Source organism: Schistocerca serialis, chromosome 4 (assembly GCF_023864345.2).
Source record: "Schistocerca serialis cubense isolate TAMUIC-IGC-003099 chromosome 4, iqSchSeri2.2, whole genome shotgun sequence".
In the NCBI taxonomy this organism is placed as follows: Eukaryota; Metazoa; Arthropoda; class Insecta; order Orthoptera; family Acrididae; genus Schistocerca; species Schistocerca serialis.
Window position 1 is genome coordinate 100,545,046 of NC_064641.1, and position 26,617 is coordinate 100,571,662.

Consider the following 26,617-nt stretch of genomic DNA (forward strand, 5'->3'; position numbering starts at 1 on the left):
AAGGTTTCCGACGTGATTCTGACCGCACAACGGGAGTTAAGAAACTTTGAACGCGGAATGGTAGTTGGGCCTAGTTCCATGGGACGTTCCGTTTCCGGAATCGTTAGGGAACTCATCAGTATTGCACGATCAACGGTGTCAAGAGTGTGCCGAGAATACCATACTTCAGGCATCACCTCTCACCACAGACAGCGCTGCGGCCGATGGCCTTCACTTAACGACCGAGAACAGCGGCGTTGGCGTAGAATTGACAGTGCTAACAGACAAACAACACTCCGTGAAATGACCGCAGAAATCACTGTGGGATGCAGGACGAACGCATCCGTTCGGACACTGAGGCGAAGTTTGGCGTTAATAGGCTATGGCAGAGGATGATTGACGCAGCTGCCTTTGCTAACAGTACGACATCGCCTGCAGTGCCTCTCCTGGGCTTATAATCATATCGGTTGAACCCCAGATGACTCGTGAGATGAGTCCTGATTTCCGATGGTAAGAGCTAATGGTAGGTGTTATACCGGAGCCAAGGTAGCCCCTGAGGGCCGGCAGCCCATATTACAGCACAGAGGACAAGGTTGTCCATGTTTTCTACCACATACGTACCAACTGCGGACGATACGACAGTTTATTAAGGTGTACTGCAACGCACCAGCATTCGAATCTCTAGCCCGCGTGTGTTCGTCTTTAACCCGAAATATCGCAAAGACAACCTCGCCATAGAATGACTTCGACTCGGTCAAAAACTTTTGCGGGGACATAATCTATAGTAACTTGCACTACATGGATCGCAGGGGAGAAAGCAGAGTTACTAATTTAAATGACAACAATGAAAGGAAAGAAACACTCTCCTTTCACATTATATACACCAAGTTTTCGCGAGCTGTCAGCAGATATTTATTTATTTATTTACACGTCAAGTTCCGTAGAACCAAATTGAGGAGCAAATCTCCAAGTTCATAGAACGTGCCAGTACATGAAATTACAACACAGAAGTAATAAAAGATAAAAATAAAATGTTTATGAACACGAAAACAGTCAATCCATAAGTTTAAGTAAACGCAATCAACAATACAACAAGAATCAGCTTAATTTTTCAAAGAACTCCTCGTTAGAATAGAAGGAGTCACCCATGAGGAAACTCTTCAGTTTCGATTTGAAAGACCGTGGATTACTGCTAAGATTTTTGAATTCGAGTGATAGCTTATTGAAAATGGATGCAGCAGTATACTGCACACCTTTCTGCACTAGAGTTAAGGAAGTTCGATCAAATGCAGGTTTGATTTCTGCCGAGTATTAACTGAGTGAAAGCTGCTTATTCTTGGTAATAAGCTAATATTGTTAACAAGAAATGACAGTAAGGAATATATATATATATTGAGAGGCCAGTGTCGAAATACCCAGACTCGTGAACAGGGGTCTACAAGAGGTTCGTGAACTTACACCACTTATTGCCCTAATCATCTGTTTCTGAGCCAAAAATATCCTTCTAGAATGGGAAGAATTACCCCAAAATATAATGTCATACGACATAAGCGAATGAAAATAAGCAAAGTAGACTAATTTTCGTGTCGAACGATTTAGGATTTCTATATAAGCTGGTTTCCTCAAAGTTAAGCTACTGATCCGTTTCGATCAAATTATACAATTCAGCCAGTGTTGGTGTTCTCTTTGTATATAATGTTCTTTTGGTGAAATGGTAGTCAAAATAAGCCGGCCGTGGCCTGCACAGGTGTATAATTATTTCACCTGCTGGTCTATCCTCTCTTAGCCTACAGTATGCAGCCAACAACAACAGTCTATCATGTCATCACTTTATATAGAGTGTGTGGTTCAACAAATATCTCGGAGACGTCTTGGCACTAGCCTCAACCCCAGAATCGCCCTTGCCTCAATCCCCTAGCGATTACTATACAGGGTGTTACAAAAAGGTACGGCCAAACTTTCAGGAAACATTCCTCACACACAAATAAAGAAAAGATGTTATGTGGACATGTGTCCCGAAACGCTTAATTTCCATGTCAGAGCTCATTTTAGTTTCGTCAGTATGTACTGTACTTCCTCGATTCACCGCCAGTTGGCCCAATTGAAGGAAGGTAATGTTGACTTCGGGGCTTGTGTTGACATGCGACTCATTGCCCTGCAGTACTAGCATCATTTCAGTCGAAGTGTTCGTACGCTTCTCAACAACAGATTCGGTACCGATGGATTGGTAGAGGCGGACCAATTCCACAGCCTCCACGCTCTCCTGACCTCAACCCTCTTGACTTTCATTTATGGGGGCATTTGAAAGCTCTTGTCTACGCAACCCCGGTACCAAACGTAGAGACTCTTCGTGCTCGTATTGTGGACGGCTGTGATACAATACGCCATTCTCCAGGGCTGCATCAGTGCATCAGGGATTCCATACGACGGAGGGTGGATGCATGTATCCTCGCTAACGGAGGACATTTTGAACATTTCCTGTAACAAAGTGTTTGAAGTCACGCTGGTACGTTCTGTTGCTGTGTGTTTCAATACCATGATTGATGTGATTTGAAGAGAAGTAATAAAATGAGCTCTAACATGGAAAGTAAGCGTTTCCGGACACATGTCCACATAACATATTTTCTTTCTTTGTGTGTGAGGAATGTTTCCTAAAAGTTTGGCCGTACCTTTTTGTAACAACCTGTATAAGATACATGTACATGCTTTCGATTTCGCTCCAACAAGTTTCCAAGTTATGCCGTGTCCATGGCATGACACATCACCACCACCAGGGAGAAGAAAACAGAGTGTGCAACACTGTTATAGAGCGTTAAAATTATGTGAAATAATTATTTCAGATGCTGTTTGGATATTTTACCCTCGTGAAAAATTTCACATCACATATGAAAATGTAATGTAATGGAAAGATAGCTCATTCGAAAGTAGTGTACGCTTTAACGACATATTTTCGAGAGTATGGGAACCATACCGAAAATTCTAAGTGCGTTGGAAGAACAGGGTGTTTATAAATGAATATCGGGGTTTTAACGCTTTATAATATTTACTATATTAAACTTACAGCTATAAATGATATGTCAAATGAAAGAGCAACTCAAACAGTTTTACAAAGAACCTTATAAATGTTGAATGTGAGCACCATTTGTCACACGGCACACATCAAGTCTATGGCCGAGCGCTGGATAGGCCGCAAGGGGCCCAATGACGGGGCTTGCTTTGCTTGGCCTCCATGCGATTTTTTCCTTTGGGTCTTCATCAAGGATCGTGTGTACGTGGCTCCGCTACTAGAAGACCTCCCTGAATTAAGAAACCGGATTGAAGCAGCTGTTGCTACAATCACTGAAGACACACTTATTAACGTTTGGGAAGAACTCTGCTGTAGATTGATGTATGCCGTGTGACTAATGGTGCTCACATTGAACATTTATAAGGTTCTTGGTAAAACTGTTTGAGTTGCTCTTTCATTTGACATATCATTTATAACTGTAAATTTAATGTAATAAATATTATAAAGCGTTAAAACCCCGATATTCATTTATAAACACCCTGTATTATGTATTTTAAGATACGACTGATTGTTTGGATAAAATCGTAAAAAATAAGTACTGCTGTGTTTTGTGTGTCGTAGGAAAACTTTCGGTGCACGAGTGAATGACCACTCACACAATCACACAGAATTTCCTTCCTTTTCCGTATTCTGAAAAATGTATTTTCAGTATCGTCCAAAAATTTTGCAGCTGAGGAGAGCGATTTCCATTTGAGATTTGTGGTGTAGCGTTTCACTGTTACCTAACTGGAATACCGAAGGGAGCGAGTCGATTATCCGCCTGTTACACCTGATGGCGTGTTACGGTTGCAGAACATGTACCTTGACTGTGACGTCATAGATGTCGAGGCATGTGCCGCATAAACAGTAAATGTAGCGGTCTGACCTGTATGTATCGAGAATGCATTTGGGATCTGCATATTACGACAAAATGTACGAGATACTGAATATAAACGGTAATCCTGCGGGCGGCATGGCTAAAGATAACACGAAACATGGCTTGTTAGCGGGACGACATCCTAAAACTATAACTTGTGTTTTCGCTGACCTCTTTCCTCGTGTGCAAAGGGTCTGTTTGCCGCACAGCCATATTTTTTAGAATCGAACTAATGACCATCCGGCTAATTGAGCGCTGCATGTTTGGTGCTTGTAATTGGATTTACTGTGCTTGCCTGCAGAAATGATGTAGACTTGTATTAAAATGTTAATGCGTATTTGCTCTGTTTATTGAATGAGGCTCACAAAAGCGTTACATTTGAGCTAAATTTACGGGATTAGTAAACTGTCGTTCCGAAGCACCGTAAACGTTTCTCTGTAGCATTACTCTACCTGATTTTGGCACACATATAATTCTTGTAGTGGACGAAAAATATTTACCAGCGCTTGTTACCTCTTTTTCCAGGTTCTGTAGTGCATAGACCCCAAAGTACCGTCGGAAGACATACCTAATTGCCGTCTTGAGAAAACAGAAAGCAAGAAACGGAAAGCACTTGCTACCCGAAATATATCACAAAGTAAATGCACAGCTGAAGTTCGGAGTGACACGACATGGAGCGATTAAGGGAGTTCGGCGATTTTCACGAGTAACATACAATTTTTGAAATATAGGATACGAAAAGTTATCTACTAATTGTACAGAAATCACACAGCAGTGTAAGTGTAAGTGGAAGGGTGTGAAAGGGAAACAGTAGTTGAAAAACAAGTGAGACAAGTTTTTAGCCACTCCCCAATGCTATTCTTTCTGTGAATTGAGAAAGCAATAAAGAAAACCAAGGAGCACTTTGGAAACGGAATTAAAGTCAGGGAGAAGAAACAAAAACAACGAGGTTTGGCAGTGACACTGTAGTTCTGTCAGAGACGACAAAGGATTAATAAGAGCAACTGAACGGATTGGACAGTGTCTTGAAAGTAGTTTATAAGGTGGGCATTGAGAAAATTAAAGCAATGGTGATGGATTGTAGTCAGATCCTGAGAGAATTAGATTAGGAAATCGGACACTTAAAGAAGTAGATGAGTTTTGTTGTTTGGGCAACAAAATAACTGAAGATGAGAGAAGCTGAGAGGATATAAAAGGCAGACTGGCATAGCAAGGAGTATCGTGTCCTGACGTAGGTGGGAGAGGTCAGTCTGCGCTCCCGAGCGGTACTGAGCAGAAGGCAAAAGGACAATTCACAGCCGGCCGGTGTGGCCGTGCGGTTCAAGGCGCTTCAGTCTGGAACGGCGTGACCGCTACGGTCGCAGGTTCGAATCCTGCCTCGGGCATGGATGTGTGTGATGTCCTTAGGTTGGTTAGGTTTAATTAGTTCTAAGTTCTAGGCGACTGATGACCTCAGAAGTTAAGTCGCATAGTGCTCAGAGCCATTTGAACCATTTTTGACAATTCACAGTGAAGGCATTTGATTGTTTTCTTCTATCTGGGCCAACACTGGTACAGGCATTTACTAGAAATGCAGGTGGTGAGACTTGGTAGGGAACTCGTTGTGGAGACTCTTGGACAAACAGGGTTTTGAAATAGTTGTTTATTCCAGACATGACTAACTAATACACTGGAGGCTAGTTCTAGGGTTAGAAAAAGCATGAATAACACTGTTACAACAGAAGCCAGTAGCAAACACTAGCAGCATCTTAAGGCAACAACTTAGTGGCAAAACAAAACATAATGTGACATCCACTGAGTCACTCCAAGTGAGAGAGCAGATTTACGCGGAGCTGGACCGAGGCTGGAGTCGACGGACACTGATTCGGCGCCCAGATCGTCTGACCGAGAACTCCGCCAAAATGAGGAATCTAGGAGTTCTAAAGAGTCGCGTGGGGGCACTGTTTTTCCCACTTAAAGCCACCCAGCCAATCCCGCAGGTCTCTTGCAGGCGCCTGCCAATCACGGTTTAGTTAGGTCCCCTCTACTGCTCCTAAGGCGGGGATGTTAATGCAGTTCACTAAGTCCGTATTTGGTATCAACATTGTTCGGCTGAAAGTTAAACGTAACTGCTCTGCCAAATAAGCCTTGCAACATTATTGTTATACGTCATTTAGCCCCGTCCCTCGGGCTCCCCGGTGTAGGGAGTGCTAGGTCAACAGTTTTTTGGCGTGTTCGATCTCTTTCTAACCCTTGTGAGCCTACTGACGTTGCTGTTCTCAGGGCTGGTATCAAGCTGGCTTTATACGCTAGTAAGTGCATGTTGGTTACAAAGTTCTACGGTGGCAACCTATCACAGCGTCTAGATGACATATGAAGTTACATGTTAATTCCCTGCAGAGTAACTAGCGCCTTGGGACCGAGTCTGGAGGCGTCTGCATTTTCGCAAGGCTCTCCCCTTACTGTTTACTTCACGTAACAATATCTCTCCTAGTTTCGTCTGCCCTCAGCATCGTCTCTGCTTCCGCGCCTTGGAGCGCCTGTCCTCCTTTCTCACAGCTTCAAGGTAACAATACAGTAACAAGGAATAATCAATATATTATAGGAAAGAAAAAAATTTTAACGTCGAATGTAAATCTAAGTGTTAGGAGTGTTTCCCTGGAGGTATTCTTATCGAGTGTAACCTTGTGCGGAAGTGTAACCAGCCTCGCCTGCCCCCTGCAAAGTAGGCACCTTAGTTTGTGAATTATATATACAGAAGTTACGCACGAGGTTAAGAGCCGTTTAAATGTTTTTCGTAATTTAACCGAAATTGTCTACGTATTGACATATATAATAAAGATCCTAACTGCAACAGTTACATACATTTAACACCAAGAAAGGAAACAGTGCTAAATTAAGTGAAGTGCAAAACAGTAATACAACAAACGCCAACGGCTGTCTCATACATTACTGTCAGCTAGGAAACATTAACAACTACTGTACATGTCACAAATAAAGGAAGCCAAGAAAGTCTCAATGCTACTGGACGATTTAACTCTCCCCGTATACCAATTGTGCCAGTTCGTTTTCAAACTCGTATATTTAAATCCCAGTCTCTAACATCAAAATAATTATTTCATTTTTTAAAGTACATCATTTTCGCCGTTGATTGTACGAATTATTTACTTCGGAATTGCAATTTCGGCTATTGGGCCATTTTCAAGTGGTACTGCAAAAGGTAGAAGAACTGAGTTTAACGAAGGCGATGTTGGCCTGATATATTAGACGATGCCCTTTGGCTACACTAACTAAAGGATTCTTCTAAGAAATACCAAATTAAGATAACCTGAAGATGCCTAAATAAGGCGAAACGCGTCGTTGAGAAATAAAAATCTAAAATTGCAACCAAGACTGTTTATAACCAATACTGTTAAGCACTGGTTTGTTGTATGCCACATATGAATTGGAAGAATTTCTATAGAAGAACTTAAAACTTTAGCACAGAGAGTATGTACAGAACTGCACAGACATGTCATGTAGACAGTAGTACATTACAAAACTGGTGAAAATAATACATCACTTACATTTTGCCTCAGCACATGTCAGATTTTAAAATCCTCCGACATGTACATATGTCGTCGTCAAACACTAGCCTTTTCACTGTAAAAATACTGTAACATCAGACAAGTTCGAAGCTCTATACATCGTGAAATGACGTAAATTATGAGAAATTGTGAGAACTGTTGCCTTGTTAACATCCTTCACATAAAAAATCTATGTTCTAACACACTGTTTACATGTGAACTAAGGCCGTTGGGATGAAAAATACATTCACAAGTCAGGCTGTTCATTTATCAGAGATAGTATATTCCAGAGATAGCAATTGTAAGCTTCATATCGGAATATCTTTTTACATCTGTTGACAACATACACCTTCTTAGGTGGTGTTATATGCGTATGAAGGAACTACTCAGGACAGGAAAATTTATTTATAACAAAGTAGTGTAAGAATACGTATGTAATCTGTTCGAGAGGTCTCACACTGACCTGGGTACTAATACAGAGCATGACAACAGAAATTTTACACATTACTTTGATAGCGTACTCATTGCAACTGATGCTTGTCGGTAACACAGCCAACAGTGCAGCAAAACAAATTTGGCCAATAGATCACAAAACGCTACCTAGTAAATACAGAATATGTGTTTTTACCCAGCCCTAACATGGGGAAAATAATGATGTAAAAACGTATGTATATATAATAATAAATTCCAAAGTTCTTAAAACGCTATAGTGAGTAGAGTAAAAAGTAATTATACAATGTTATAAAGCACTAATAAAAGAGATTAGCTAAGTCAATACACGCTCTAAAGGTAAAAATGAAATATAGAGGATAAAATTCATGTACTTACTTCTCCCTCGTTATCATGTACAAAAATTGCAAAACAATAGAAAACTTGGGAGCACTTAGCATTTATGAAGAGCTGGTAAAACACATCATATGAGATAACAGATACAATGAAGATGAAAATGAAAAGTGGTAGCGCATATGATTCTTCCGTGTTACCAAATACAAACGTAGTAAGCAACATACATATTATGAAATCAAAGTACACACATTTCTGTATAAAACGCTATAGCAGTAAACCCGCATCGAGTGATAAGGTAGTGCGTCCTTACGCCAGGTTAATATTAACTGCACTTGGAATAAACTTCAAATTACCCAAATGTCTTCGATTTCTTAGGTTAATTTGATGTCAGTCGTCAGGATGCTATTTAATGTAGTTGCAACTTTTTATTTCTTCTAGAATGTTTATAATTCTACTTTTAGGCGCTATATGCAGTACTTTAAGGCCAAATATCTGTTGCGCGCCATATGCTTATTCTTATTTCAATGTTTGCTGAAGGTAGAGGTACTGCTCTCTGTCTGCCTAATATGATAAATTTTTCAGAGTAATCGTGGAATTTTTCGAAACTTTATTCCTCAGCCGTTTTTCAGCATTTCTTTTACAGGTCTTTCGTTGGTTGATTCACGTGCTGTAGTCCAGTTTCTTTTTTAATTTTTCTGAGTGTACTGGTACATTATGACAATTCTGTGTCCTTTGTGCCGTGCCAATTACTGTCAATATACAACTAAAACGTCAAATTTCTTCATTCTCAGATGTTTTACTAATTCCTGCTAGGTATTCAGATCACTTTAATTCCTAGTGAGACGACGTGTAAAAGATATCTTCCTTTTACTTTCTTGGTCTACAACAGCAAACACACCGTAACGATGCGAAGGCAATGACAAAGTTGTCTACTGATTAACGACACACTGTCAAGCTACTCTGATAAGCAGGTAACATCTAGAGACCGTTTTGCTGAATATATTTTCCTCTCAGCTGCAAGGTTATTCCTATGTTCATATTATACCGCGATATTTTGCGGAGTCATATGACTCTACATTCAGGCAGCTGCAAAAGGCACTCTGAATAATCAAAGGTCCAGAAGTTAAAACTTTCTCAAAACACCAAAAAAATATTAAAGTATCCACGGAGTCTGGAATATAAATCAGCATGTACCAGTAGTCAATGGTCTCCTAGAGCCCACTTCGATCTCAGATAAAAGGTATATTGGCAAGGACTTAATGAAGACTCTTGGTACATGCCGGCACATGCCAGTTTAAAGTCCAGACTCCGAGCTTGCTTTCGTCTTATCTGCTTTACTGAATTACTGATTACACAGAGCGTCAGTTAGTTGTGTCTGAAGATGATTCTTAAATTGATCGTAGTATAATATGAACTTCGGTATAAATAACACAGATGGGACGAATGTTTACTGGAAGTGTGTAACACGTAAACGTGGTTACTCGGTGAAACATTTTGATACACCGAACTCGGGTTTCGGAAAGGCAGTGTAGGAAGATTGAAACTATAACATGCACTTTGACATCGCTTTTGAAACAACACACAGAGCGTTCCTTCAGCCGAATTTTCTGTTCCCTTCAGCCTTGTGTGCGTCTCCGAACTTACACAATATATAGAATAACAGTATAAGGCCATGCATAAATGAAGCGATAAAAGCACTACAAATGTAGATGCTGTGTAGATCCAACATGTCAGCTGTAACTGCCACACTCATTTGTAAGAATTAACGAGCACATTTCGTTTTATTAATGTCTAAATTCTTTCCGACTGCGTATTTTTTTAATGTTTAATTTTTCTTCATACAGAAAGAGAAAGAGTTCCCAGCACATCTTATAGTTTCCTGTCGCTAGGAATGTCATCGCAAATGATGGGAGATGCCATGAAAGCATACCGAAGGCTGATATACTGGCACAGCATCTGTCACCTTATCTCGAATGTTGCTTAAATTCAGCGTTCCATTCGTTTGTCGTTAGTCTTTGCGCTGTTGTAAAAAGGCGTATTTTGGCATTTTAATACGTCTTTCTTCATCGTTGTATAATGTCCGTTTGGTCATACTATCAGCAACTTCGTTCCTTTTTATCTCAAAATGACTTTTGACTTGACATTTATTGCTTTGAACATCTTTCAATACGTATACTACCCTGTGTCCTACAGGATTATTCATTTTTCCGGTGTTTTATTTTGCATTTCGCATTTCGAATCATCTGGTAGTTCTTTTTATCGTTAATATATTGAATATAAGGAAGAACTTCAAGGATTGGGGTTAATTCAGCTGTCATAAACACACTGTCTTTTCTGTCTCTATGTGTACTGCCAGTTAACATCTCAGTTCTGCAGATACAACAATCGCGCTATGGAAACCAGACATAAATTCGAAAGTATTTGCGTTTCCCTTTGTTTTTGCAAGAGCTAGTGACACGTTTTGTTCCATGATCGAATGGCTAGATTGTTGTTGTTAAAAAAGGTATCCATTATTATGGAAATGACGGTGCGTGTGGTAATTCAAAATAATACACGAGTATGTATAAATTTCTCTTTCAGTCGCAGAATAACACTGTTTAACTTCGAGGTTTCAGAGCCAGCTTCTTTTCTTACACCATCTACCCGTATATTCATAAGATTCTTGGCGTCTGCTGTTAATACAAGCGACGTTATAATTAGTACATACAAAGAATATTAATATAAAAATGGGTTACTGATAAGAACAGAAGCATTTCTCAGTAATGCAGCAACGTAAACTAAATTACAAAGGGTGAGCTATGATATAAGACAGTATCATCATAACATTTAACTTAAGGGTGCTATGTAACGTAAGTATTGGAGGCCAACAAACCAAAGATGTTAATACGTGTACAAAGATGCTACAATAAAACTGCTCGCCATTTATATGCCGATGTTTACACCTATAAACTAACTGAGCATACGACAATATTACATATTAATGTACATCCATTCTTGTTAACTTTAGAGTCCACATGCATGCTTATATCTCTTTGGCAACCTGGCCATTTGCTGTTCAGAATGATAAAGTTCTTTCCACGACTAATGGACAATGTAATACGAGGGTTATTCCAAACGTAAGGTCCGATTGATTGCCAAATTGAAACCACAGTGAACATCAGAAATGTTTTACTTGTAACAATTAGCTACACCTTTCAGCTACTTCTCTACGTAGTCGCCGTTCTGACTTAGACTTTTGTCATAGCGTTGTACCAACTTTTCAATACCCTCATCATAGAAGGCAGCCGCCAGTGCTTTCCGCCAATTCTCCACGCTGGCCTACACCTCGTTGTCTGTGTCAAAATGTTGTCGTCAAAGACAGCGGTTCATGTGACCAGAGATGAAACTCAGGGGGAGACAATTGCGGACTGTATTGTGGGTAATCTAACATTTCCATTTGAGAACGATGCAGGAGCATCTTCATTGCCCCTGCAGAATGCGGCTGAGAATTGTCTTGAAGAAGAAACAGCACGACAGTTATGTAATGTTGGCTGCATAGCTTCAGGCGAAATTTCTCACCAGGCCCTCGTACTTGGCGGCACACACTATTTTCTAGACATCTTTACGCACTCACTGCGAGCTCAGAAATGAGAAGAGCGACGTGAAGCTAACTGGGGTTATACTAGAGACACTACCCAACACATCTGTGCAAAGCTTTATCGGATTTTCATAGTCGTTTCCATTTCGCGACCGATCGGACCTTACTTTTGGAATAACCCTCGTATATACTGAATGACATCAACCAATGTAATACATGTCTCTATTTTATACATACAATCGTTGGTAAATGCAGACCGTTAATACAGTAAAGTAGCTGTGCTGGAATTTTTTAATCTAGCTTCCTACACTGCAATGGCCACGGAGGAAAACCACGAAAATGGAATGTTTCTACCATGACGTTGTGACGGGACAAATGTTTTGGGTGCCGTCACGGACTTTAATTCGCTTAAACATATTAACTTAGCAGCTGGCAAGTGTTAAATATGTTACGAATCGTTGTAAATATGTGTATGTTCTGTAACTAAAGTCTATATGTGTGCAACTGTTGTAGAACAGCGAGCCTTAGACCGCTCTTGACAGAACGATCAATTTGCGGCAAAGAGTCTCCTAACGCCGGCAGCAGCAGTCAGCTGTCCGAGCCAGAAACATCATCACATCGATCTGGCCGCTATTCAACGAGACGAAGGTAGCAGAAGAACTTACATTAAATTGTTAAAAGCAAGGCATTGTGAAGTGATTGTCTAAATTGGTTCCCCTATGGTTTTTGGGATTTAGAACTCCAGTCCTGATTCGAATCTTGCTAGGAAAGTTTACGCTAGAGCTGGTAGGTGCAAGCTCTCAATTAACGTGTCTAACAATCACAGGAAAAGACAATAGAACGCCGATATAAGTGGTAACGCGACTAATAAATTTTGTGAGAACATCGTCAAGAAGTTTTATTGAATTATTGAGTCAGCGTTCGGTCGGCGTTGTAGATCAGAACTTCAGTGTGGCCGAGTTGTTAGACGTGGTTGACAGTGTATCTGCTTCAATTTATATTGTTCCACGAGAGAATGTAGGGTACGCTAAAGTAACTGATTTGAGTTTATTTTGGGTCGTAGCGCTGGAGAGATTTTTGCTACGATCCTATATGTGGAGGAATTGGTTAATTGACGCTGCAGTAGCGTGGATAAAGATTATTAGCGATCACGTTGTGTAGGAAGTAATGGGTTAGCTTGCTGTTGTAAAGTTACGACATAATTTTGATGAATCTGTGTTCCATATTTGGAGAAGTTGATGTTTGAAAGTGTTAGTCAGTCACTGGTATTCCTGGTGCTCACAAGACTCTAGAAGTCGTCGTGATTTAAGTTGGTGGGTGCTGTATTCACGCACTCTCCAAGGTAATTGATCGGTTGCGATACTGTGTGATTTTGGGACGCCCTCTCTAAGGCAGTTGAGTGTTAAGCGGTTTATGTTGGTGTATATTTTGAGTACGCACTACATGTTAGTGGCGTAATAATTGTGATTTTGGGTACCATTGAGTTTAAGTCTCAACTGGTGTTTCATAAAGCCAGGAACCGGGATCTCTACAACTTACGTAGAAGAGGAGAAAGTCATTGTTCCCCATAAATTTTGTGACCCTAATCCTTGGAGACTTGGTACCCTAGCGGAACCAATTAATATTATACGACGATATTCGTTTCCATTTGCTTGCTATAGTGACAAGTGACAAATTGAGCTTACGGAGTGTTAGAAGGAATGCGACTGCCAATACCTCAAGTGGATGCTGTATTCATGTTAGCACGAAAGTGGTGGTGGCACGTAGGATTTTTGTTTGTGTTTTTGTTTTGTCCGTCCTATCCCTACTTGTGTAGCGATGAGATTTTTTCAGTTTCAGTCGTTCACACGAAAGTTGTGTGTGCGATACTAATTTGATTGCAATAAAGAAAAGTTAAACTTAGTTCTGAGATCGGAGTCTAATTTTACAGTAAAAAGGGTTCAATCCCCACGGAAAGATATGCAAGTCGCGTAAATAATAAAGAGCTACGTTGATGCAAAATAGTTAAAAGTCAGTCTTGCAAAAATAAGTCAGTTATTCCAGGTTTCACAGAGCTGGACTCCAAAGAATTAATGTCTTATTGAGATTTTATTACGATTTAAAATCAGTAATTAGAAAAAAGGAATGTAATTAGATTTCATTTAAGAAAAAGTAAAGCTATTAACTTCCTTATTCACTTAACGGTTATTTCAAGAATTTAAATAGAACGAAATAAGGGACAATAAGAAATAACGTTTACAGATGGTAAGAGAGTTAATGCATCGCAGAGATAGCTAGCGCTATATCGCTGGTTTGCAGTGAAATTATAACTTTGGTTGCTACGTTCGGAACTATCGCAATAATAAACTGTTTATTAAATTTAACTGAACAAGGATTTAGCAAATTGGGATTTTCCGTAAGTAAGTAAAATATTGGTCACGGTAAAAATTTACAATGCGTTTTAGGTGATTTTTGTTGTATAGTATTGAGTGAAAGATTTTTGCACGGTAAAGCATACTGATTGTTAGCGTGAATAACGTAAATAACCAGCGATAGCTATAGTTATTTCGGGTTGTAAAGTGTTTTTTACTATCATTAAGAGGTTTTAATCATTTAAATTGTGAATAATAAAGCCCTAATCGGCGCAAGGTATGGATTATAACGTACACAGTTTGAAAATTGTTGAATTCTTGTTGTCAGTAGTAACTCACGTTACAGCTCATTGAACGAGCGTATTTAAAAGTATGTTTCAGATAACGTGCAGTGTGTACAAGATTTAATCAAATACTAATTACTATAACAAGAAGTGACAATACTAAAATGTGATGACCATTCACAACTTCAACGCATTGCGCTTTTATTGACGAGTGTAATGCTGAGGGAGTGTGTACGGTGTAATAGTGGCATATAGCCTGCGTACTACTGTTTCAATCGGATGCGTACTTTGTGTACAGTTCTTATTACATTCACACGATTACACATCTAGGACTAAAATTTAATGATTTTTATTAATACTGGGACGAGATATGTCTAGTCTTGAAGGTAGGCCTATTGTCAGTATACTGATTAGAGTCACGTCTAGCCACGCCACTCTACGTAGATCAAAATGGTATAATACAGTGCAACATACATCTGAATGGATAATTCGGTAGAAGTGAATTATATTAAACGTACCAAACAAAGGAGCTCAGACAGCGGATTAAGTTGGTAGATGACATTTCTACAAATTCAGTTGCTTTTCTCCGTTTGCAGAAAACATTTCGGCCAAATTAAAAAGCATTAGGAGTTTGAGAATCTGTGGCATTTTTCACCTACACACTACAATCGTAGAGTCGCTCAATTCTGCCACCCCCTCCTCTTCCCCTTTATCAATTTTTTAACCAAATTTATCTGGCCTCTAGCTGTTCAGCTGTTTGGCCAGCGACACTGTTAATGAATGATTACAAAATACCCAATTATATGGTATTATGTTTATAGTCAAGTTTAGATACATGCTTAAATTGCAGTTGTTAATTACATAATTTAATTCCACGCAAGACAAAAATTTATATACTTTTTCTTTTACAGGTGATATGAGAAAATACGAGACACTTGTAATGGTTCAAATGGCTCTGAGCACTATGGGACTTAACTACTGAGGTCATCAGTCCCCTAGAACTCAGAACTACTTAAACCTAACTAACCTAAGGACATCACACACATCCATGCCCAAGGCAGGATTCGAACCTGCGACCGTAGCGGTCGCTCGGTTCCAGACTGTAGCGCCTAGAACCGCACGGCCACCACGGCCGGCACACTTGTAATGAATACGTTAATAATTGGCAGCCGCAGTGCATTCATAGTAAGTTTGATGGAGCTCATCATTAGAGATAAATAATTAATAAAGATCATGGATTAACACTGCGAGCAAATGCACAGTTAATGAATAAATAACTGAAGATAGTTTGTTTTTCTGTCATCAGCTGATTGGTGACCAGCCGTTCAGTCAATACGATTGCTGTAGCTGTCTTCACATCTTGGAATTCAGAAATGAACGTCCGTTTCTCGAAAATATTCATAGATTTTCTGCTGCTAACCTCCTCTTTCTCCCCTTTTTTCGTACGGACACGTCCAGTGTTAAAATACTCGACAACCAATTGAAAGATGAACATCAATAAGGATAGAAAAACAGTTTTCTTAGGTATTTTGTATATACAGAATGTCAGGGAGAAAACATGATTAAATTTCTAAGCGATCTGGAGTTTATGGAGAGCGAAATTTAGTACAGAGAGCGGTCACGTCTAGGAGCAAAAAAGAGCGTAGTCTGGCTGTTCATCGATGAAAACTGAGCTTGGATGACAGACGCAGGGACATTTTTCCATGCTGCTTCAGTAGTTCCTCAATCGTAGTATTTGGAGAATGCTGGCGTGTCAGCCTTTCGGCGAGGCATACTAAAATGTTTCCAGTGGGTGAGAGATCTGGAGAAAATAATGGCTATTGTTACAGTCGAACATCCTCTCTATCGAGATAACTGAGGACAGTCGTCTTCCGTTATCTTGTCGATAGATAAAGTCACAATGATCTCGAAGGGAGGCCGCAGCCACTGGCCTCAACATGTCAGAAACGTATAGGCTTTTCCCAAAATTACCAGCTCTATGAACCAGAGGTGATCGTATTGTGCAGCTAAAGGCAGCTCATAGGATTATCGCAGGTCCGCTGCCCAGATAACGATGACGAATGCAAACTGGCAACTCTCGTTCTCCTCGCTGCTTCCACACACTCGTACGATCATCGTGATGCTGTACGCAGAATCCAAATTCGTGTGAGAGGACAACGTTGTGCCATTCCCGTGTCCAGTAGTGTTGTTCGCGCACCATTGTCGTTGCACTTCGCAGTTCTGTCACGTCAAGGGACGCTGCAGTAATGGTCGCCGTGCCGACAGCCCATGGCAGAGGTCGCGCAAGGTAACTTGGACTCTGCACAGAAACGCATTCTCGTCCTAGGCACTGAACGAGTCCATTCGTCTGTTCTGAAAGGGCGGCTGCCTCAGTAGCTTTTCGCCTGCTCAGTCGTACGTTCCGTCTTCACAAGGGTACGGACCAGTCCGACACGTCAGAAGGTGCCCTCAAATTTTTGACGCAGAAGAAACAGCGAAAGAAATGCACTGTCAAAACATTAGCATTGCACGTATTTTACAAAAGAAGTTGTAATTACACATTTTTGCCGTATTAAGAACCGGTTATAACAGCTGTTGATACAGCCCTTCCTGCCTAGCACGCGATCCGCGCAAATAAGCGAATGTAGCCGTTACGAAGGGACGTACTGCCGTGTAACGCGAAATCGAGTGTACATACACACGAATTTTAATCTCTTAAACCACGCAAAAAGGTCTGAAATGATTAATTTTTGAATAACTTGCAGTTCATATCGACAACTAAACTGTTGCAGACGTAATTGCTACACAATTGACTAACAGAGGAAAGAAAATGAAGACAGAGTATGATTTTCCATTACAGACTACCTCCACCAATCGGGACTTTAATTGTCGACGTTAAATATTTTATAACAATTTCTGTAACACAGTTCTTATCATAGTTTTTGAATAATATATATTTTGCTAACAGTGAAACACTTCGTTGTTCATTCCCTGTAGTCGTCAAAAAATGCGAACTGTCTGTTGGATGACAGAAACAAACATTTTCCTTACACCAGGCACACCTGATGAAAGAAAATTAATAAATTCAGGCACTTCATGGTAATTACTAGTTTCATTTAAACAGAATTGGAATGGAATAAGAAACGATCGTGGCCATTGTTCTGCATATTGTGCTGCGTACCAGGCATACTTGATCAAATTCGTAAAATGTGGTGATGCAAATTAACAACGCAGAAATATTTGAAGTTTAACAATACTGGTTCACTGTAAACTTGAAATCGCTAAGAGCTAACGGAAAAATGTTTGAGGCTGTTGAAAAATTCTTTGTTGAAGAGGCTGAATCACACTATCAGAATTATATTAGCAGTCTTTTCGTCGTCCTCCGTAAGTCATGGGTGTCGTTATGTGGATGCTAAGAGTCCTACAAAAGCAATGACTTATTTTCTACAAATGTAAGACGTTTTGGGTGTAACATTGAAAATTATACTTCCCATTTTTCAATATTTTGCTACGTCTATTACAAGATTTTTGCAATTAAACAATCCTTTTTTTTTTTTAATTTTCAGTCCTAGTTTGCCTTGATGTTCCTGAAAACAGATATGAAGCTGCAGAAAGAGTAGTCCGCTGATACTTATTGGCGTGCCTCTCGGCTTCACCTTCGATGCTGCCAACCCGCAACGCACCTGTGCTTAGCGGGTAATCGTCAACTCAACCCCTGTGTGGAGGTAGGTTTTCGCTGTATGCGGGCCGCGTGGGATTTGCCGAGCGGTCTCAGGCGCTGCAGTCATGGACTGTGCGGCTGGTCCCGGCGGAGGTTCGAGTCCTCCCTCGGGCATGAGTGTGTGTGTTTGTCCTTAGGATAATTTAGGTTAACTAGTGTGTAAGCTTAGGGACTGATGACCTTAGCAGTTAAGTCCCATAAGATTTCACACACATTTGGACATTTTGGCTGTATGCGGCTCAGCCTCCAGAGGGCCTCCCTGTAACCAGCCAGAGGGTGCAGAAGGTAGCAACAGGGGTGTCTCCAGACATGCACCTCTTGCTGCTTCCGCCGCAACTTCGACAGCCAATAGGAAAATTGTAAACTTCCGCCGAGCGAGTATTTCTGCCTGTGCGGAGCAGGTTAGAGTCAGTTTCATCTTCGCCAGCCATTGATTGCTGTACCGTCAGCGTTCGTACATCGCCTCGTATCAGACGTTGCCTTCACAATCAGGTCGGGTGTGCAACATGTGCTCTGAGTCTTGGTGTTCTGCATCGTCGACAAGTGTTGCTCGTGAGATAGAACTCTGAATACATAGTTTCATTGGTAAAGAGAACGTAATCTATGCTCTTCAAAATGGTTCTAAGCACTATGGGACTTAACATCTGAGGTCATCAGTCCCCTAGACTTAGAACTACTTAAACCTAACTAACCTAAGGACATCACACACATCCATGCCCTAGGCAGGACTCGAACCTGCGGTCGCAGCAGCACAGCGGCCGGCGGCAACACTTTCACAATTATGGACGGCTATAGAGGCAGCTTGTCTCACTATTTCTACGGGGACTTCCAACGATTTGTTGACTCTATGGCATGTCGAGTTGTTGCAGTACGCCGGGCAAGATGTTAATCTACGCTCTCAAGAATCTGTTTTCGTTTCCCTGAAGAACAGTTTTCTGTGGCTAATTTATCCTTCACATTATTAAGAAGAATTTCTCGAGAACGCTTATTTCCTTTTGTTGTATTGCAGCAGAAACAACAGACTGTGTTCGGTGTTTACTTGTCTACATAAACAAATTTTAATTACATCTGTATGTGACTTTGTGGAAACATTCTGAGTGAGGACCACTTCACTTGTCACTGGCATTATTGTATATGAATGTGTCACTGCGTTCATCAACTGTGCAAATGGTTCTGTCTTCTCTTCGCTCGAAATGATAAAGTGCAATTTGCACGAAACCTGCTTCATATGAGCATTTTAGGGAATAAAAAAAAGTTTTGTCCCGTCAGCTACGCGCTTCTCTATAGTATTACCTATTTTGACATCTCTACACATTCACTTGAGATAAAGTTCGTAATTATACGACTTTCTTTTCCGCATAATTTCCTGAATCTGAACTGAGTCGAAAAAGACTGGAAATCAATAGTGTTCATCTCATTTACAATTCAGAATGCTCAGTCTCCTACATCTCCCTTTGTTAAGGTACATTGATTCTCAAGAGTAGATCTAAACCTTTTAGATAGATTTCCTTTCACACTTTTGCGAGTTTAATTTTTGCTCACTTTCATACTTCATGTAAATCATTTTTTCCACTTATAAAATTCATGTTCAGATTTTTATTAAATGAAACCTGTTTTGCACAGTGCTTATGTATATTCGTTCTCTCCTTCCTCTGTTTGACTAAAAATTTGTAACCTTTTCCTTCTCAATGAAAACTCTTACTGTACATGTCTTCTTTGGACTTGGACGGTACTCTACGTTTGTTGTGGCCTTTAATTGCCACAAAAATTATCGTCCGAACGACATTTCACAGAACCAAGTTATTTCCTGTTTCCTCTAATTTTTCCACAGTTTCTAACGAAATGTGGACTCATCCGAATGGAATCTATGAAATTAAGTAATAAATATGTAGATCTTCAGGAAAAGTGGATGATTTCCATTGCCTACCATTTTCTGCATGTTTCATCTTTACAGGGCTGAGAACATTAACTGGATTCCAAATCTGGAACCTGCACAAAGGCAGATGCTGTTAGCAAAAATATACGAAGAAACCACGTAGAAAATAAAATGACTTTAATATTCTTTTTTAACACATGAAGAAACCGCAAAGGCTACTGCTAATTTTTGTGGATATTAAATGAGTTGCAAATTCGAATGAATACTGACTGTGAACCACTGTTTCAGAGAAACTAGGAACAGAACCTGAAATACGCTTTGCAAATTACGATCGCGTTATACCATGTTATCTGTTTACCGCTGTGGCGTCAAGCAAAACTGCCGTTTTGCAAATGAGCTGTCTGCTGTAGCTACGGCAGGGGTACGCGTTTCTCCAGTCTCCTGGCGAGCTACGAGTTTCACACTTTTCAACATCTTTTTAAATAAACTAACAATTTGTCTTAGCAACTAAAATTTTGACAGTGTTTATTTCCGTGTATTCTTCCTGTATAAAGAATTTCAGGGCAGGTTTCGGCGTACTGGATTGGACAGTTCGCTTGTCAGCTGGCTATGGTCTGTCGCCTGACGACCCACGTGCTTCGGCCCTTCTCGTTGCTATCTGTGTTCTACACAACACTGCACAGTAGTCTCCACACACCGTAGGCCCAGGGAAAGTGCTCCGTATCATGTGCAGCAGACTGTGTGCTGTGTCATAAAATTTATTTTGAAAGAGGCAGACGAGGAAGCAAAAATCAGATTAAAAAGTGTACTGCATAAGACTGCGGCAGCCACTGGCATTTCCCATCACACAATGAAAAGAATAAAGAACAAGGTGGGGATGGGGGGGGGGGACGTAACTACAAATGGTTCAAATGACTCTGAGCACTGTGGGACTCAACTGCGGAGGTAATTAGTCCCCTAGAACTTAGAACTAGTTAAACCTAACTAACCTAAGGACATCACAAACATCCATTCCCGAGGCAGGACTCGAACCTGCGACCGTAGCGGTCTTGCGGTTCCAAACTGCAGCGCCTTTAACCGCACGGCCACTTCGGCCGGCGGACGTAACTATAGGTACGTCCAAAGGCTTCTCTACGATAGAAAAGACGCAGAAGAAGGAGAAAAAAATAGTATTCAGATAATTCTGGTGAACAGGTTGTCAGGAGACTAATACAAAATTTCTCCGTGACATATAAACGGTGTCCGATGGTAAGGTCAGTACTTCCATTAATCAGTCAAAATATGTCAGTTAAAGGAGGCATTTCGTTATTACGATCATTGCTATGCAAATTAGGATATAGGTATGTCAGTTTCTCTTTTTTTAATTCCCATCTTACTTATATGTTTAAATGGTCGTTAGCTATATGAAGTAAACGGATTGACTGTCTCAATAATTCGGGAAATTACCGTACAGAGGGCAGATTCATCCTGTACGTCGATGAAAGATATATTCATAGTTCTCACACTAAATGCAACGAGTGATGAGATGTATCAAGGAAAGGAATGAAAGCAGCACTTTCAAAAGGACAACTCCTTGCTGTAGGACGTACAGTTAAAATCATTATTCATATGAGTGTATAGAATACAAAAAATTAATTTGCGTATTGAATGTAAGTAAATGGCTACTCTACAGGAGGAAACCTAAGTTAGTTCCAAATACGCTTATAATGTTAAAGTTGGGGAGTAAAATGGCAGATTGCGTGAAGAGATGGCTGCTTTAATTCCTTGAGCTACTACTGTTCACTTCAAATGCATGTATAAAGCAATTCGACTGAGTTTGTCTTTTTTGTATCAAGTGACTAGAACAGAAATCAATACCAAAATTTCCCAGTGGCTCCGTTATTGTGCTTGATAGTGCTGTGTTGAAATTTTGTATTTGTTGAATTATTATTGGTCGTTGTTGCGTAGCCTGTTAATACAATAGTTTGCAGACTAGCTAGTTGTAGATTAGAAGTTAAGTGAGATATGCTTTGAGAAAAGGCTTTAGCTGTCGTAATTGCACCTCCTCTACCGTGCATCACAAGGGAACTGCCATCACTACTATTGTCTCGTCCCCTGCCACGTCGTCAGCGCAGATACTCGCCACGTTATTTTGTGCGACCTCTACTCCAGAAGATGAAACACTGACCATGTTATTTCTCTTCCTGCAAACAATCCCATTTCCTGACTCAGGACAGGTTCGACTCCGGCGCCTTATGAGCAAAATACGAGCGTACGGAATCACAGACAACTGTGCGACTGAATTGAAGAGTTTCTAGCAAACAGAATAAAGCATGTCATTATGAACGGAGAGACGTGTTCCCACGTAAAAGTAACTTCGAGTGTGCCTCAGGGGAGTGTTATAGTACCATTACCTTTCAGAATATATGTAAATAACCTTGTAGATAACGTCGGAAGTTCCATGAGACTTTTCGCGGATGATGCTGTTGTATACACAGCAGTCGGGATGCTAGGAAATTGTAGCGAAATTGCGGGAAGATCAGAGGATCGCCGCCTGGTGCAGGGAGTGGCAGATGGCTCTCAACATAAACAAAAGTAAAGTATTGCGAATACATAGACCGAAACTCCCTTTATAGTACCGCAGAACAATCACTGGAAGCAGTTACTTCCATAAAATATCTAAAAATTTGCGTACGGAGCGGTCTGAAGTGGGTCGAGAGTAAAGCAGATGCCAGGCTGAGATTGGTTGAAAGAATCTACAGAAAATGTAGTCCATCAACAAATGAAGTAGCTTACAAAACATTCGTTCGACTAATACTTGAATATTGCTCGAAAGAATGAGATCCGTACTAGATAGGATAGATAGATAAAATACATAAAATGCGAAGAAGAGCAGCGCGTTTCATTACAGATTCATTTAGTAGGCACAAAGGCGTCACGAAATTCTACATCTACATGGATACTCTGCAAATCACATTTAGGTGCCTCGCAGAGGGTTCATCGAACCACCTCCACAATTCTCTATTATTCCAATCTCGTATAGCGCGCAAAAAGAACGAGCACATATATCTTTCTGCATGAGCTCTGATTCCCCTTATTTTATAGTGGTGATCGTTTCTGCCTATGTAGGTCGGTGTCAACAAAACATCATCGCATTCGGAGGAGGAAGTAGATGATTGGAAATTCGTGAGAAGATTACGTCTCAAGCAAAAACCCCATTCTTGTTAAGACACCCAGCCCAAATCCTGTATCATTTCACTCTCTCCAAATATTTCGAGATAATACAAAACGTGCTGCCCTTCTTTGAACTTTTTCGATGTACTCCGTCGGTCCTACCTGGTAAGAAACGCGCAAAAAGAACGAGCACCTATATATTTCTGCATGAGCTCTGATTCCCCTTATTTTATAGTGGTGATCGTTTCTGCCTATGTAGGTCGGTGTCAACAAAACATTATCGCATTCGGAGGAGGAAGTAGATGATTGGAAATTCGTGAGAAGATTACGTCTCAAGCAAAAACCCCATTCTTGTTATGACACCCAGCCCAAATCCTGTATCATTTCAATGACACTCTCTCCAAATATTTCGAGATAATACAAAACGTGCTGCCCTTCTTTGAACTTTTTCGATGTACTCCGTCGGTCCTATCTGGTAAGAAACGCGCAAAAAGAACTAGCACCTATATCTTTCTGCATGAGCTCTGATTCCCCTTACTTTATAGTGGTGATCGTTTCTGCCTATGTAGGTCGGTGTCAACAAAACATCATCGCATTCGGAGGAGGAAGTAGATGATTGGAAATTCGTGAGAAGATTACGTCTCAAGCAAAAACCCCATTCTTGTTAAGACACCCAGCCCAAATCCTGTATCATTTCAGTGACACTCTCTCCAAATATTTCGAGATAATACAAAACTTGCTGCCCTTCTTTGAACTTTTTCGATGTACTCCGTCGGTCCTACCTGGTAAGAAACGCGCAAAAAGAACGAGCACCTATATATTTCTGCATGAGCTCTGATTCCCCTTATTTCATAGTGGTGATCTTTTCTGCCTATGTAGGTCGGTGTCAACAAAACATTATCGCGTTCGGAGGAGGAAGTAGATGATTGGAAATTCGTGAGAAGATTACGTCTCAAGCAAAAACCCCATTCTTGTTATGACACCCAGCCCAAATCCTGTATCATTTCAATGACACTCTCTCCAAATATTTCGAGATAATACAAAACGTGCTGCCCTTCTTTGAACTTTTTCGATGTACTCCGTCGGTCCTATCTGGTAAGAAACCCAAACCGCGCAACAGTATTCTAAAAGTGGACGGACAAGCGTAGTGCAGGCAGTCTCCTTAGTAGGTCTGTTACATTTTCTAAGTGTCCTGCCAATAAAACGCAGCCTTTGGTTAGCCTTCCCCACAACATTTTCTATGTGTTCTTTCCAATTTAAGTTATTCGTAATTGCAATACCTAGGTATTTCGTTGAATTTACAGCTTTTAGATTAGACTGATTTATCGAGTAATCGAAGTTTAACGAGTTCCTTTTAGCACTCATGTGGATGACCTCACAGTTTTCGTTATTCAGGGTCAACTGCCACTTTTCGACCCATTGTGATATCTTTTCTACATCGTTTTGCAGTTTGTTTTGATCTTCTGATGACTTTATTAGTCGATAAACGACAGCGTCACCTGCAAACATTCTAAGACTGCTGCTCAGATTGTTTCCCAAATCGTTTATATACGAAGCTTGGAACTTAAATAGTGGCAACTATTTATCCACAACCGATACAAAAGAGTTACATGTTTACACCTGTTACTGTCCTTCAGAGTAGTCACCAGAATCCGTTGCCAGCGATGTGGAAGGCGTAGTATACCATTTTCAGAGTCTGTTCTGTTGATGGTGCGAATGGAGCGGTCTACTGCCTGTCAAATCTCTGGAACAGTTCTGAAGCGAATGCGACGAAGTGGTTCCTTAATCTTCGGAATCAAATCAAAGTCACAAGGACTTAAGTTCGGGGAGTGTGGTGGATGGTACCGTACTTCCCAGTCCCATCGACCGAACAGGGCAACCACAGTTTGCGCTGTATGCGACCGCGCATTGTCGTGCAAATTGATGTGTGGGTTGCGCAGAAAGTGTCGCCACTTCTTTGACAAAGCTGGTCACAGCTGACGCTCCAAAAGCGAACAGTAATACTGTGCACGGACGGTCTGCTGTGAAGGAATGTAATGCGTTGAGAAACACTATCACAGTCGTACACGAGAATCACCATGACTTTCACCATACTGGGGCTCTGACGCACTTTCAACTTTCGCGGCGACCCATAATGACGCCATTCGTTTGATTGGCGTTTCAGTTTTGGCTTCGTGGCATTCGCTTCAGAACTGTTCCAGAGATTCAACAAGCAGTAGACCGCTCCATTCGCGGCATCAACAGAACAGGCTCTGCTAACGCCTTTCACATCACTGGCAACGGGTTCTACACAACGCTGGTGACTACTTTGAAGGACAGTAACAGGTGCAAACACGTAACTCTTTTGTATCGGTTGTGAATGAATAGTAGCCACTATTTAAGTTCCAACCGTAGTAGATAAGAAACAGCAAATGGCCTATAATAATTCCTTGGGGAACGCCAGAAATCACTTCTGTTTTACTCGATGAGTTTCATTAATTACTACGAACTATGACCTCTCTGACAGGAAATCACAATCAATGATCAACCAACTCCTGTGGAAGACATTGCAAGAGAGGCGCTCTGCATCACGGTGTGTTTTACCTTTGAAGTTCCAAGAGCGCACGTTCCTAGAAGAGACAATCAATATATTGCTTACCCCCACGTATATATCAAGAAAAGACCTTTAAGATAAAATTAGAGACATTAGAGTTCACGTGGAGGCTTACCAACAAATGTTCTTCCCTCGAACAATACGCGACTGGAACAGTAAAAGGGGGAGGTGACGCTAGTACATAAAGTACCCTCCACCACACACCGTAAAGTGGTTTGATGGTTTGCGGAGTGTAGACGTAGATATGTATGTGCGTGACGTAACTGTGTGATCCTGCGTGGCCGACAGAACAATGTCTGTTGAAGAAATATACAGCCTGAATAAGACTTACCGAACATTTTTTGGACAATTTTATTACAATATTCCATCAAGATCGCAATTTTAATTTCATTAATAACTACTGTAGGCTATTGCCAATATTAGTTTCAAACCATTCCATACGCTAGTGACAGTCGTGATATGACTATCGGTGTGAGTAGCAGTACAGTGGAGCGATAAACGGCATTTTCGATAGACCATCATGCTGCAGCTATTGAATTTTGACACCTGTTGATAGATGTTTCCTCTTCTTACACAAGGCACAGCACGATCTTCTTACAAACAACCAAATGTGATTTATGAATGGCAAACCTACTGCAGAATGTAGCTGGCGTTACTCCTACCTCCTAATCATTGCATATCGAAACATGTAGTAGACTTCATGCTAATCTGACACACACTGCATGCCTTCTTCATGATGTAACTTCAGTGAACGGCAATACACAGCGTCCTCTAAGGGAAAAGCTTCCTTATCTTAGCAGTGACCGTGCAGGCAGAAAAATTTGTGCGTCGGTGTGAAGCTGAAGACTAT